This window comes from Cheilinus undulatus, linkage group 11 (genome assembly GCF_018320785.1).
Source record: "Cheilinus undulatus linkage group 11, ASM1832078v1, whole genome shotgun sequence".
NCBI lineage: Eukaryota > Metazoa > Chordata > Actinopteri > Labriformes > Labridae > Cheilinus > Cheilinus undulatus.
Window position 1 is genome coordinate 27,180,783 of NC_054875.1, and position 13,888 is coordinate 27,194,670.

The following is a 13,888-nucleotide window of genomic DNA, read 5'->3' on the forward strand; positions in this document are numbered from 1 at the left end:
GTAAGATAAGTACATTAGGGGTCTATGTAGATAACATAGCTACATAGCTGCTGGAGTTTAAGCTAAGCTCATAAAGCAGCTATGAAAGCTACATATTTACATTATCTGTGTAGCTCAGTTAGCTTTAGCCATGTTTGCTAAAGCTCATGTTGCTAAAGCTAATTTAACCATAGACAACAGAACTACATAGCTAAAGCTAAGCTCACAAAGCAACTATGTAAGCTACATAGAAAACAGCGCGGCAGATAATGTCACTACATATTAATGGAGTTTAAGCTAAGCTCATAAAGCTGCTATAATAGCTACATATTTATATTATCTGTGTAGCTTAGTTAGCTTTAGCCACGTTTGCTAAAGCTCATACTAGTTGCTAGAGCTAACTTAACCAGAGGCAACAGAACTACATAGCTAAATCTTAGCTCACAAAGCAACTATGTAACATAGAAAACAGAGTGTGGTAGATAATCTAGCTATGTAGCTAATGGAGTTTAAGCTAAGCTCACAGAGCAGCTATGCAAGCTTCGTAGGTATGTTATTTATGTAGCTATATCTTCAAAATTCTATGTATTGTAGCTTTAAAGGACAAATAAATAATTGTGCAACAAAGGGAAAAGACTTCATAAAGTCCAGTCATGATTACTGTAAGAGGTACACTTCTATGCAAAATAACATTCAATATACATGCCAGTAAATAAAATTCAAATATGTATTCCTGAATTTTTGAATTTGAAATGAATTTGAATATTTTATTCGTCGTGGTGTAGGCTAAAAAAATTCAAATATTCCTTCCAGCACTGTCAAATATTCAGAAGGCAGCCAGAAGAGCAGGAACACCCGACAGCAGAATGCAAACAGATGTGAAGCCTAATTATAGTATTATTTTGACACTGTCATTGTTAGTCAAACCTTATGGTAATTTTTTGTAGATTCAGATGCCCAAACTCTACACCATCTATACACCACCTACAGACATGGTGAGCATGGAAACCTGTACTGTTTAGCACATTTGATTGCATTTGCCTCTTTGCCTGAAATGTAAAAGGATAAATAGAAACACGCAACCTTGCCTGATGAGACTTCATAATGATCTTTTTATCGTTCCTGTTCTTTCAGTTTTCCTTGTGTCTCACACACACAAATGCACATTAAATACACACTCTAAAGCACACACACACACACCTTTGTGAGAATATATTTTCAGCAAATGGAAGCTGCAGCAGACTCAAGGTCTCTTGTGAATGTCTGTGGGAACAGACTGTAAGCACCTGGACAAAAAAGGAAGAACCATAATGCCACAGCATGTTTGTGTGTTTATAATGTGGGTTTGTGTGCATCTGTGTGTTTTTGGTAGAAGGCAGCTAGAACAAGAAAGATGTGTTTCTTCTGCACCAAACTCAACTTGCTCTCTCTCGATCCGTTCTCGATCTACCACCCCTCCCCTCCACACATAAACACACAACCCACTAACAAGCATGTGCACAGGCATGCAACCTCAGAGACACATAGAAACCCAGTAGTTAGTTCCTGCGTCATTACAGAAGCCATCTGTCAGTGTGCAGGCACACACTGACTTGGCTTTGTGTGTGCATCCACTACTCAAACACACAGACTCACATGGCATCATGTTGTTGCACGAGCACACATTAACCCCATCAATATCTCACCCCAGTGACCCTATCTGCCCTGCATGCCCTGCTAGTAGTCTGATGGATTTTACATGAAGCTTCAGATTTTAGTGAATAAAAGAGGTGAAAGGTTCCTCTCCCTTCTTTTTCATTTCTCGTTATCTCCTCTTCTCCTCTCTCTACATCTCTACCCACATGAATCTCTTGTCTGTCTCTGCCTGCCAAAGGCTGATGTCATTGTCCGGTAGCAGTTGTGTGCTTCCCAGATGAAATCATGAATGTTGAGGTATAATCCCAGGGTTTAATCCCAGACCACTCCCAATCCGTTGCTTGCACACACACATAAAATAGCCGGAGCAACTCCTTTTAAACACAGTCAGACTCACAGATTTATTAAACCATAAAAACAGGCAGCTTTTTTTTCTTTTTTTTTGGAGGAGGAAGAGGAGGAGGGTGGAGGACACATTTGGGCCTCCAGCAGCCTTTAATAATGGTCTCACATTATTCAAAGATGCCCACCTGCTAGGCACAGAGAGAGAGACATAGAAGGGGAGAGAGAGAGATGAAAGATTATTTATTTCTCCTGGGTGGGAGACAGTGAGTGAGTGAGAGTGAGTGGGAGGGAGGGCGGCAGTCAGAAACAAGCAAACTAATTCTCACCGAGGAACAGACAGTCGTGCCAGAGCAGGAGCTGCGCTTAGTTCACCTCCCTCTGACGCTCTTTGTGCATCAACTAAGAAAATCAGCATTTTTTTTCCCTCCGCGCACGAGACCTGGTACCAACCAAGGAGCAGAGTTTTTTGCATTTTGGATAGGGGGCTGCAGACTCACGCACCCACACTTCTCCAAGCCGAGACAACTCAAGGTAAGGCTGAAATGATTTCGCTTTAACTACTCGATGTAAGCCCTACTGGCGGTAGAGAGGCAGTCGATGAAAAGATATGCGTTAAAAAAGCGAGGAATTTGATTCCCCGAGCCGCTTCCGCTGATGGAAACGCGCGCGTAAAGCAGCTGCGTTGAATATCTCCACCTGGCACTGATCACTTAGAGTTAAGTGTGTCTTCTAGTCGTGCCTGGAGAAAGTTAAAGGAGAAACTGTGTTTCATGTGTAGCTAATGACTTGTTGATTTTATCATGGCATTTTGGCACTGTGCTCGTCATCTTTTGAGTGGTTGGAGAGTAAAATTCCAAAGCAGAAAAACATTAAAAAGACTCTGAGTCTAAAATAGCAAGTTTAGTGTTGAAACATTTTACTTTGAGCAGAGTTTTAAGGAAGTTTAGCATCTTCTGCACAAACATTTTCTGCACCTGATTTTGTGAAGCTGCATTAAGCTGTACATTTCCAACGGTTCACTTGTTAATAATGCATTAAATAGTGCAGGGGCATCTGCAACTTTAATTCCCATACTAGGTCAGCATATCGACTGCAGGCTTTGCTTGAATCAAATCTGCAGCTCTTAGGTTTCAAAGTGGGTAAAGCTAAACATATCATGAGCTCTTATTTTGAAAGGAAAGTTTGCTGTTATTGCATGGGCTGTGGAGGATGTTAGAAATGATGAATGGGGAGAAACTCAATCATTAAAAATAAACGCAGAATGGGTTCAGTGTCTACTAAAGCCACAGTAGAAAGTTAATTTTTGCAATGAAAGCAGAGTCCACCCCCTGCTGGCCTCATTAACTTGCTTTATTCCAGTGTGTGTGTGTGCAGTTTGATAAACGAAGAGAGTAGGAAAACATCACAGAAAAAAACTAGTGTAGGATACCACACCATGGCACCCCAGAGAGAGTCTAAAGGAGGCTGCCGAAGCAAGAAAGGGAGCAAAGTGGCAGAGGGATGACAGAAAGGGGGGCAGATGATGGGAAAAAAAGGAGCATTGTGGTTGTTGACATATTCATGTCATTTGAGTTGTGATAGCTGCTCTGTATTTCCAACAGCTCTCACTTTCAGGCCTCTATCTATCTAGACTCTACCTCCTTTGTAGACACTGTCCTTAAAGTCAACCTGCACTTTTTTTCTGTCTGAACTCCTCTCCTGAGACCTCATTTAGACTTTGTGGAAGAGCTGCAGCCTAAAGGACAAAAAGCTCTCAAATCATTGGTGTGCTTTTTCATTGTGTACTACAACTGTCCATTGTGTACTGTCACTGGCCAAATAGACTGCTGTTATCCTTGGATTTCACTGGACGAGCTAGATAACTGGTATAATCCAACATAAAACCAAACAGCAGTGTTTTCAGTGATATGCTCTCTGAGTGTGTTCAGGTGTTGTGTGCACATGTTTTGTGGTCACCAGCCTGATAGTTTTTCTGGAAAAAATAAGAGATGCAGTTCAGGTTTTAACCTTCATCCGCACAGTTAAGCTCAGTGCCTTTTAAAAGTCTGGGATTCATTTTGCAGATTTTCAGTGGACTGACCTCTGATGTGCACTCACGCAGCAGCAACATTTGGTGGATAAAGTGTATCAGCAGGCTAGAAACAGACAGAGGGGTGGATTTGTGAATCACATTATTGAAATTTCACTAGCTTAAACTTAGAATTGTGTAAGACTAGTTTTGCAGATTTATGTAACCTTTAATTCTGTTGAGCAAACATTTGAGCACTGATTGAATTCTGCTTTCCCTTGACCTCATTAGACCTCTGCTAGCCTTTAAATATTTGCTCCAGTTTATGTATTTCAGTTTTAAAGACTGTCCAAAGGGGAAAAATATTTGAGAGATGTTGCACAGGGCTGCACAATAAATCAAAATCTTATTATCATAATACAAGCATGTAACACCTCACAAATGTCTGCAAAAAGTTCTTTACATGAACAAGCAATACTTTCTTACTCAGAGTTTGACCATTTTAACTACTGAATGGAGGTCTGAGTGCTTTCAATTCATTTAGGTGCAGTCAAATGAAACTCAAGCTTTCTATTAGTCACCCCCAGATCAATTTTTGCAAATTTAGTGAGGAAAAAAATCAAAAGCTTTTTAGATTCATTTGGATTTAAACCCACAGTATGTAAATTTCACTGCCAGGGGGCTCTCAATTGTGCTGAGATTTACTCATAAAGCATTCAGGGATTGTTCGCAGAGTTGACCAGGAAAGCCATTTTTAACAGATTATTTCTCTCCATTGTAGGAAATTCATCCATTAAAAAAAGCCAAAAAACAAATAAGCAGTAGAGATGTGTGGAAGTAGCTTTAGAGGGGGGTTACACCTTAAATGAGGAGCTTGGATGACAGAAGATGCATCAAGTGGCAGAGAATAATTGTGGTCCATCACAAGTAAGCAGCACAAAATGTGAATGAGAAAGAGCAGGGGTGTTAAACTGTGGCCTAGGGGCCAAATGCAGCCCATGGTCCAACTTTGATTGGCCTGCAGCAAATTCTTGAAATAAAGATGAAATACGGCCCACATTTGAACAAGAAGCTTCTGCTTGACTGTATTGTACTTCGTAGTTTCAGCACAAGGTGCTAATTTTGCGAACAAGCAATAAGAATTTAATGATGTTTTTTCTGTGACTAAATTGAGCCAACACTGTACATGGTAAACATTTTCTAACTCCCTGATGGGTCATGGCAGGAAATAGCAGTACCAATAGGTAGCTAGGGCCAAATCTGAAAGGCATCCCCAAAAATCGGATCAGCTGCATGCAAGCCCCTGTCAGCTGACAGCCAGCTGATTTGCTCTAGGCATGCCATTAGCTAATCGCTTTCATGCTGCCCTATTCAAACTCATTTCTGCAAGCTGCTCTTGCAACCCTCCACCACCCCAGCTCCTCCTTCATTCTGGTTTGAAGGGTACGGTGCACCTGCAGCATGGATCTGTGCCTTGTGTGCTCTAAGGGTTAAAGTAGCCCCAACATCTTTCTATGTTTCTGTACATGGCCCTCGGTGGAAAAAGTTTGGACACCCCTGAAATAGAGCAACAAAATGTCAGCTTGTTGTGCGCACATCTTGCACACAGAGAATCCAGAGAATTGAGGTCTTGCCCATTTAGGTAGGAAAATGATCAATAGGGAGCCATATCTACCTTGCTGTAGCAAACATGAACACACTGGTGGAGTATGTTTTCATTCTCTGTCTTGATGGCCCCGATGAGCTGGGGCAAACCGGGCCCGAGCATGGATACGTCATCATATTGTCATATGACACACAGTCTAACAGGTTCAAAGTCACACCAAGCTCAATGGAGAAATAAACAGACAACATGGCATCAACTTCACTTTATGGCTCATTTTGATTTTTCCTTTTTTTTTTCAAATAAATCTCAGTCATTGTTTACATGACTGTTGAGAGGAATGGTCATATTGATTATACTGTATATCATTTCCATGTCATGCACTGTGCTCAAGCAACCAAAGTACACCTTTTCCATCCGTGCCAAACTGGTCTTGAGGCTAAAGCATGTTTGGGCATGGTATAGATTGCCTGGTGAGAGTGCACTCTTAGACCTTAAATCCAAAATTTTCATGGAAAGATTAACGAGTTGTGTCTTTTGTGGTTGGTCTGTCATGGTATCTATCATTAGATTAAACTTCATGATAAAACTATAAAAATGAGGCTGTGAAAACTGTGCTGTTCATTTCAGTGCCTGTTATTGGCTGATGTCACTGTCTTCACTGAAAGTTAACAGCCAGTTACATGCTATGTGTTTGTTCATTGTGAGGTAAAAATCTAAAATCTATCAGCAACAGTGGCCTGCAGGTCATTGAAAGCATCAGAGATTTGTACCAGAAAACTGTAAATCTTTATCCCCAACCTCCGTCTCTCTATGCTGGCACAGAGCCAGGCAGCTGCTCTCTGGACAGGAGCTTTTTTTTTTTTTAGGATCGTTTTTCTTGTGAGTGGGCATGGCCTTGGCTCAACCAACTGACACACCCACATCATCCTAATGCAGATTTTACCGCCTATTTTTCATGATTTTGAGGCTTAATTTTATAAACTTGGAGATGGTTTTCATGGCTGAAATTTTTCCTGGTGGTTCATAGGTGGCCAGTATACAACAAACCTAAAATAATGATTTTTTTAAATCTTCAGAAATTGACAAACCCAAAATAACGATTTTTTAAAAACTGAATTTACAGGGACTTTTAAAACATAAAGTAAAAAAGGACTTTAAGATTGTTTGAAAAACGTAAAAGGCCATATTTTAAAGGGCTAGAAATATGTCCAGGTCTTTTTTCAGGGTTTACTTCACCCTAAAGAAGGACATGGACCTGGACATGGGTTATTTTTAAATAGATTAGCAATCCAAAATAAGTCAGTGTTTCACATGCATAGGTTATAGTTGAGTGGGCCACCCAGGTATATTTACAGACTTCCATGTATTTTCCTTATCTGTTTTAAAATCCACATATAATCATCATCCATTTGGGTGAGAGGTGTTTAGTTATACAGTCTGCATGACTTTTAGGTATGTCTGGGCCAAAAATGAAAGCTAAAGTAAGGTGTAGATGTTGCGAGTCATTTGCCTGAGGGCACCATAAGGCAGGAAGGAGGATTTACAAAACCCTGATACTGCTCTGGATGTCCTTGCAAATTATCAGTGGGATGGGAAAATAATCTGTTGAAAAAAATAAAGTCGCATGGCCCAGGGAACTATTGGGCGGCTAATAGGATTGTCATTATCCCCTGGTCGTGTTGGGGCCCAAAAACTGCTGCTGGTCTCAGGGCGTATTACCAGTGGTGAAAAAGCCAAGGTTGACTTTGGCTGTCGAGTGACGTGTTACAAGATGTGTCATGCTTGACTCTGCCATCCCCTGTGCCTTTTATCTTCTGCCTATCTATTTTTATGGCTTCATATCAAAGTCATATATTGTAGAAAAAAAAGAAAGAAACTGCTTTGCCAGCTTTTGTTGGTACTGTTTAGCCCCGGTATTTACTGATACACTGTATATTCACTGACAGAAATTCAAAACTAGATGTATTCCCAGGGGGAAAATGATTAGTTGTAGACGGGTAAAGGTTTTAGATTTTATGCACTTCAACATTGTTTTGGCTATCTATCAAGAATTTGGCTTTCATGAGATGAGTAGGACTGGATCATGCACCTCTTGATTTTTATAACAGTGTTGGAACTGCAGATGAAAACGCAGGTATAAAACATTTTCCTGCAGATGAATCCCCTCTTTTGCTATCACACAGTCTGATCATAAATCGTAGGTTTTTCCACTGACTTTCCATTCCCTTTCACATAGCTTTAATAAAACTGCCTTGTGGATTTATTCAGTAAATATGAGAGTACTGACACAGGTGTATGGTAAAATAATGGAAGACGTTCACAAGTATTCACATTTCTTTGGCTGACTCAATTAAATGGAAGAGTGAGCTTTGCTTACACCAGCCTTTCTTTCTACATCACTTCTTCTAAGTGGCAAACACTTGATCAAGGTTGATGTATGTCGTTATTACATCAGTGATCCAATACGAATAAAGAAATGCTTTTGTAATGGAAAAAGCACAAGAAGGGATGAGGATGGTGGAAACTGCATGTTTACAGTGGCGGTATCGATCAGCCCACATATTTCTCAGAGTTGATTCACTACCGTCTGATGTGAGAGGTTGAAGGAAATGTACTGTTTAAAATAGAAACTCTAGAACACAGAAAAACATAAATAACTTTAGTAATGCTCTTTTGATTAAAGTGGTCAATGCTGAAAAGAGGGAGGGTTCAGCAAATATGGCCTGGCTTACAGATTTATGAGTATTATCGATAGAAAACCTAATTACCAGGTATGTATGGATGCTGGTGCAATGCGGGCATCAATATCCCATTAAAATGTCATGGTATATCGTATCAGCTGATTCTAGTGGATGTAGTAAATGCCCTGTGATTCCTGTGTTGAAGATAAGGGTCTTTTGCTGAAGTTCTGTTGCTCAATCTGTATCAGTGGCACTTTTCAAACCCTCTATGTAACGTGACATTTGCTCCCTGCCACAATATTTGGTGGCCAATAATGATCCTTATGTGCCTCAGGGGCTTGGAAACAAGATTTGCCAAAATCAGCCATGCTGAAAAAAAAAATGTGTATTGAGGCAGAACAGGCATACTAAAGTTGTAGAGCCAGCGGCGTGAGAAGAAAAAAGATCAAGCATTTCTTGTTTATTTCCGCACACATGACACCTATGTTACATAAGGATGAGCTTGAGGATAAACTGCACACGCAGCATATGTTTTTTTCCCCCCCTAACTGTCTTTGGTGCCAGAGGTTTCTCATGTTCTGCCCTTCTTGCTCATCTTCTGCCTCCTTGCTCTCACACACTCCCATCTCATCTGCTCGCTGTCTCCTCCAGCTGAGCCCTCTGTCCCCTGCTGAACCCCACAATGTGCTTTCTGTCTCAATCTGTCATAGAGTATATTTATAAAGAGAGCCAGGGAGAGACTATGATATGGGTATCTGTGGTGGAGAGGCTTTCACATTCCTGGGCATTAGCTCAACAATGTCACTGTCAGTCTAAAGCAAAAAAGATGGTGTCATCTGCATAGTGTTCAAATATAGCCTTTGGACACTGTATGTGTGGTTGTTTTCTTTTATTACCTTGGTCATCGTAGGTTGTTGTCATTTTATATTCCAGTTATTCCTCACAGAACATGTTTCTGATAGCTCATTAACATTCCAACTCATCTATTATAATTTTTCGGAAATTGAAGTTTCCTCGTTACTAATCCAAGCTTTTGCAAGTGTGTCAAAAATGAACTGCATGCTTTTCTATAAAACTCACAAGAAGTTTTGATTCTTGTTAATCGAAGTCATCATGGACATATTTACTGTTGGCATTAAGGCCAGGGATATACTTGCTGTTTACACGGACACATCATGGTGTTGATTTAACATCCCAGTTGTGCACGTCCTGCAACACAGAGACTATATAGAGGCAGGGAAAGACGGACGGTCAACACTACAGCAACAGTAACAGCTAAAAGTTTAAACTAAAGCCAGGCATACACTATGCGATTTTAAGCTGACTCGACAACAGTGGTGGTGGAATGTCAGCTCACACTGTAAGACTGAATCGCTTACTACGCATGACCATATTTAACAATTTATGTGCTCACACTGTACGGGACAGACAGTGACAGAAATCTGTGCAGTTTCATTTGAATAAGTCTGACATACTGAGGTTGAAGTTGTATGTAGTCATATGCCCTGTCTTGTGTCTCTCCCTCTATCACACTCACAAACAGCATTGCCATCCGTGCAGCTGGAAGCGTATTTCCTGCTCGTTTATTATTACAAGTGAGGTACTACAAAATCATTCATGGTGATTTGAGACGTTTGATGGGGAAAAATGCCTCAAAGTTGAGGATTCTGCTTGTGGCTGTGCTCTAAGCAGGACTTTTATTTTTGCTGGATGCCAGACCACTCTGCATCAATTCAGCGTGGAGAAATCGAGCGAGGCAGGATATTTTGCCGAAACCAAATTCAAATGTCTAGTTAAATTTCAGAATAAAACACAATGTATTGATTCCAGAGAAATGCCAAATCTTATTTCATTTCACTGCATGGACAAAATGTCATAATGGGGTGTATCCAAGCCTGGAGTCAACAGGTCAGAGGGACAAGAAGAATTTGTAAAGTTTATGTAAATTATACTTTTCAAACAAATAAAGAGGAAGCACTAAATCCAAATGAAAGGACAAAATAGGAGACAATAATGAACAAGTCCAACTCCTGCAGTTTGTAACAATAGCTTCACGCGTGCCTATTTTTTATACCACTTCAGTAGTATCTTTTCATACGGCTTGGCGTGAGTGTGTAAATACAGCATGAACTCCTTGTCCTCGTAGGTCGAGGACGCTCATGACCAAGCTGGATATAGAACACAAGGTGAAACAGCAGGTATAGTATCTCTGGCCAAAGACAATATTTAGAAGAGTCATCTATCAGAGAGATCCCTGTAAACTGCAAGCAAAACAGTCTGTCTTGGTTCATTACAGTTTTGCCAAGGTTTAGGTTATTAAGTTCTTATCTTGCCCTTATTTCCTCACCTGTTTCCATGTAGTCTCGCTCCTTGTGACTGGAAATCCATCTCTTTTAAGATCACTGATTAACTTAATCTATTAAACAAAAAAAGGGGTAAAAATAAGTTTGAAAAAAAAATTTTTTTGATGATTTTAATTGTAGCAGGTGATGCTGCTGCTGCAGGATTCAGTGCGTGTGGTTATTAATAATCTTAACAATTTTATCACTGATATACACACAAAGAGTTTTTAAACTCACGTTGTGGATCCAATTACAGCCAGTGGTTCGTGTTGAGCAGTTTGACTTAAAAGAAGACCATACCACTGTGCCAAGCTGTGCTTGTGCCAGGTCATGGCTCACAAGTTTTTACGTGCTGGTATTTATGTTTGCGTTCGCCGTTTGCCAGATTGTCCTGACTTCATTAACATGACTCCTGTCGTCACTTTTAAAGCGTCTTCACACAAAGACAGTGGTGCTGCTGTTGGGAATGGACATACAGGCTCAATGCATTTATTATAAATGTGCAGCACATTTACGCAGCACCGTCTTCATACTGGTAATTAAAGAAATACCAGGGCTATTTTAAAATAACCTAGGATACAATATTACCAAATTACCACCCATTCCTTATGTGCATGTCATTTCCTTCATCCTATACAAGATTACTGTGGTTTTCTATAAAAAAAAAAAAAAAAATTTATATATGATAAAGATCGTTATATTAGGCCCTTGTGAAGATGTACAGAAGTGTACTGTATTCATTTTAGAAAAAAAATGTCTTTGCAACAAAACTACTGGAGCTAAGATTTCTGTGTGTGTCATTGTTTATATTTGTTTGTGTCTCTATGTGAGTACATTTATTTAGCTACATACTAAAATTGATAGATTTGTTCATAATTCAAAAACATTTTCCCTCTCTGTTAAACACAAATGAACGTTAACATTTTTGTTGTCGGTGTTTTTTCTAGTTACTTTCCAGTGTTGAAGTGAAAAAGGAGAAGTAATTCAAACATGAAATCTTCAGGTGTTGCCGCCAAAGTATTTTAATGAACATCATACATATTGTCAACCAAAATGACAAAAATTGCACATAGACACGTTGATTTGACTAGGGTGTGAAAGAGTGCAGGGTCCAGCCACTGGTGCATCTAAGGGTAAAGATGTTGTGAATAGTTTCCATTTGGAGATGTGTTCATGTTTTCATGTTTAATGGATTAAAAACTTTAAGCTGAGCAATTTTTAGCTTTTTTCTCACCTTATTTTGGGTGCCTTTCAAAACATCTTAAAATTTCTTTAGACTCAGACCACATTTACCAAGAATCAGGTTGTGATCTAAAACACAATACTGAACCAACAGAATACGTCTGTTACTCTGTTACTGTTACTCTATGTATCTGTTAATAAGAAGTAGCAACAGAAATGGCACAGCTCCTTGGTATTTGTTACATTAAGGCAGGATGTGTTTGGTTGGGATCATGTTTCCTTACCGTCTTGTTTCCTGCAGTCTTGTCCTGGATGTTTTCACTGACATAGAATATCTTCTGCACCAGACTGTTGCTTTTCTGAAGCTAACTGTCTGCTATTGTGTTTCACATTGAATAGATCTCAGCTGCTGATTTCAAGAGTTCAAGGTTTCACATTCCACTTTCTAAAGCAAAAAGCAGCACAAAAATTTCTACTTGATGTCACGAGAAATAATTAGATTTGTCCTGCAATGGTCCAGAACATCGGATAAAACAGTAAACAAACTTCTATGACCTCACATCATTGAAGAAAACCCAAGGAAACTGGGAATATGCAATACTTCTGTGTACAACAGATCCATAAGAAGCTCTGATACACCCTGTATTGCATGCCAAAATGAGTGAATACAGGTAGCAGGTTCAACATAAAAATGTTCCTGTGTTCTTCTTCTCCAAAATAGTGTATGAGTGCTGCTGGAATATAGCTGGAAAAACAAGTACTCAGACTTTTTTGAGATAAGCTTGCCTATACCATTAACCAGCTGATCAGTATTTAAGCAGAGTTTTGAAGGCATGTAACTTTAGGGAGGTATAATGCATTCACAATAAAAGAGCCTGGGACAGAGGTTAGGCTCATTATTCAACAGGCTCTGTAAAGGACAGGAGGTGCTGTGTTCTTGATTAAGTTGTCATGATCTATCTTATCATATTAGAGCAAGGTTAGGATCTTTCTGTCTCGGGTAAATAGACTGAGGGTAAACCCAGGACGATGCCCAAGATGAGTTGAAGAGCAGAGTACTATGCACAAAATACATGCATTAATGTTTATATTTATGCTTATGGACTCTGTGATTCATGGGAAAGCTGATGAGAAACACGCAGAGTTGTTTACTGTTACTTTCTGTATATATTATGGCCAGATAACAACACTTTACAAATATTAGCCATATATTAGCCATTAGCTAGTGAGCTAGCATTTGTGCTAAATTTAAGTGCTATCTTTTTGTAGTGTGCTGTGTAGGAACTGCCGATACAAGCCAACTGCATGACTGACCAGAACAGAACCAGATATCAAATGGCAGCATAAAAAGAAAAACAAGCTTCCAGAGTTGAGGGGTTTATCAAACTAGCTAGCTGCCATGTGCATGTCAAAGGGAAAGTGTGGAATAATAGTTTTTTTTTTTTTTTTTTTAACTAGAAAGTGAAAATAAAGTTGTATGTAGGCTGCCAATGGTTATACTCATGTAAAACTACTCAACCCAAGTGTAAAAAGGCCAAATATCAAAGCGCGATATGGATCTGTAAAGAAGAAGGCTGGCAGAGCTAGCTGCTAATGTTAGCTACGCTCTACATAGGGTCACATCATACCTGCTGACACAGTGACCATGGGATTAATTTGACTGTTCTGTAAGTATTTTCTCCGCTTTAGTCAGTTAATTGTAATGTGAACGGTCATTTATTTTAGCTGAATAGAGAAATAGATGCCTGGGAACATCCCTAGTCATGATAATAGCCAAAATTATTTTGAAAAAACGCATTAAACTCATTTAAGCTCTACGCACTTATGAAAATTGATCCGTGTGTTCTAAATTTTACAACCGTCCTTACCCTTACACTGACGTGCATCTGTTTTGATAAGGTGGATATTGCAATAACAAAACCATTACAGGTCGCTGTCTCTATTAGAGCTATACAACTATTTTGATGCTGCTCCATCCGTCCCGTAGACTGATGAAAGAATAGTCTGTCCTCTGCTCAGCTCTGCTCTTTTAGTTGTCTGCCATTGAGCCTTGGTGAGCTATCATCATTGATATGTTTTGTATTTTCTTCCAGCTCACTCAGTGTTCTGT

The 13,888-nt window shown here is 39.6% G+C and overlaps 1 protein-coding gene across 1 annotated transcript in view; it reads left to right on the plus strand.

Annotated features, from left to right (window-relative positions):
* Positions 1-2,257: 2,257 nt before the first annotated feature.
* camkvl (CaM kinase-like vesicle-associated, like) overlaps positions 2,258-13,888 on the plus strand; it is a 77,159-nt gene continuing 65,528 nt past the window's right edge. The window contains exon 1 of the mRNA XM_041800272.1: positions 2,258-2,490. The gene's annotated coding sequence lies outside the window, so the exon portion shown is untranslated. The remainder of the gene's footprint in view (positions 2,491-13,888) is intronic.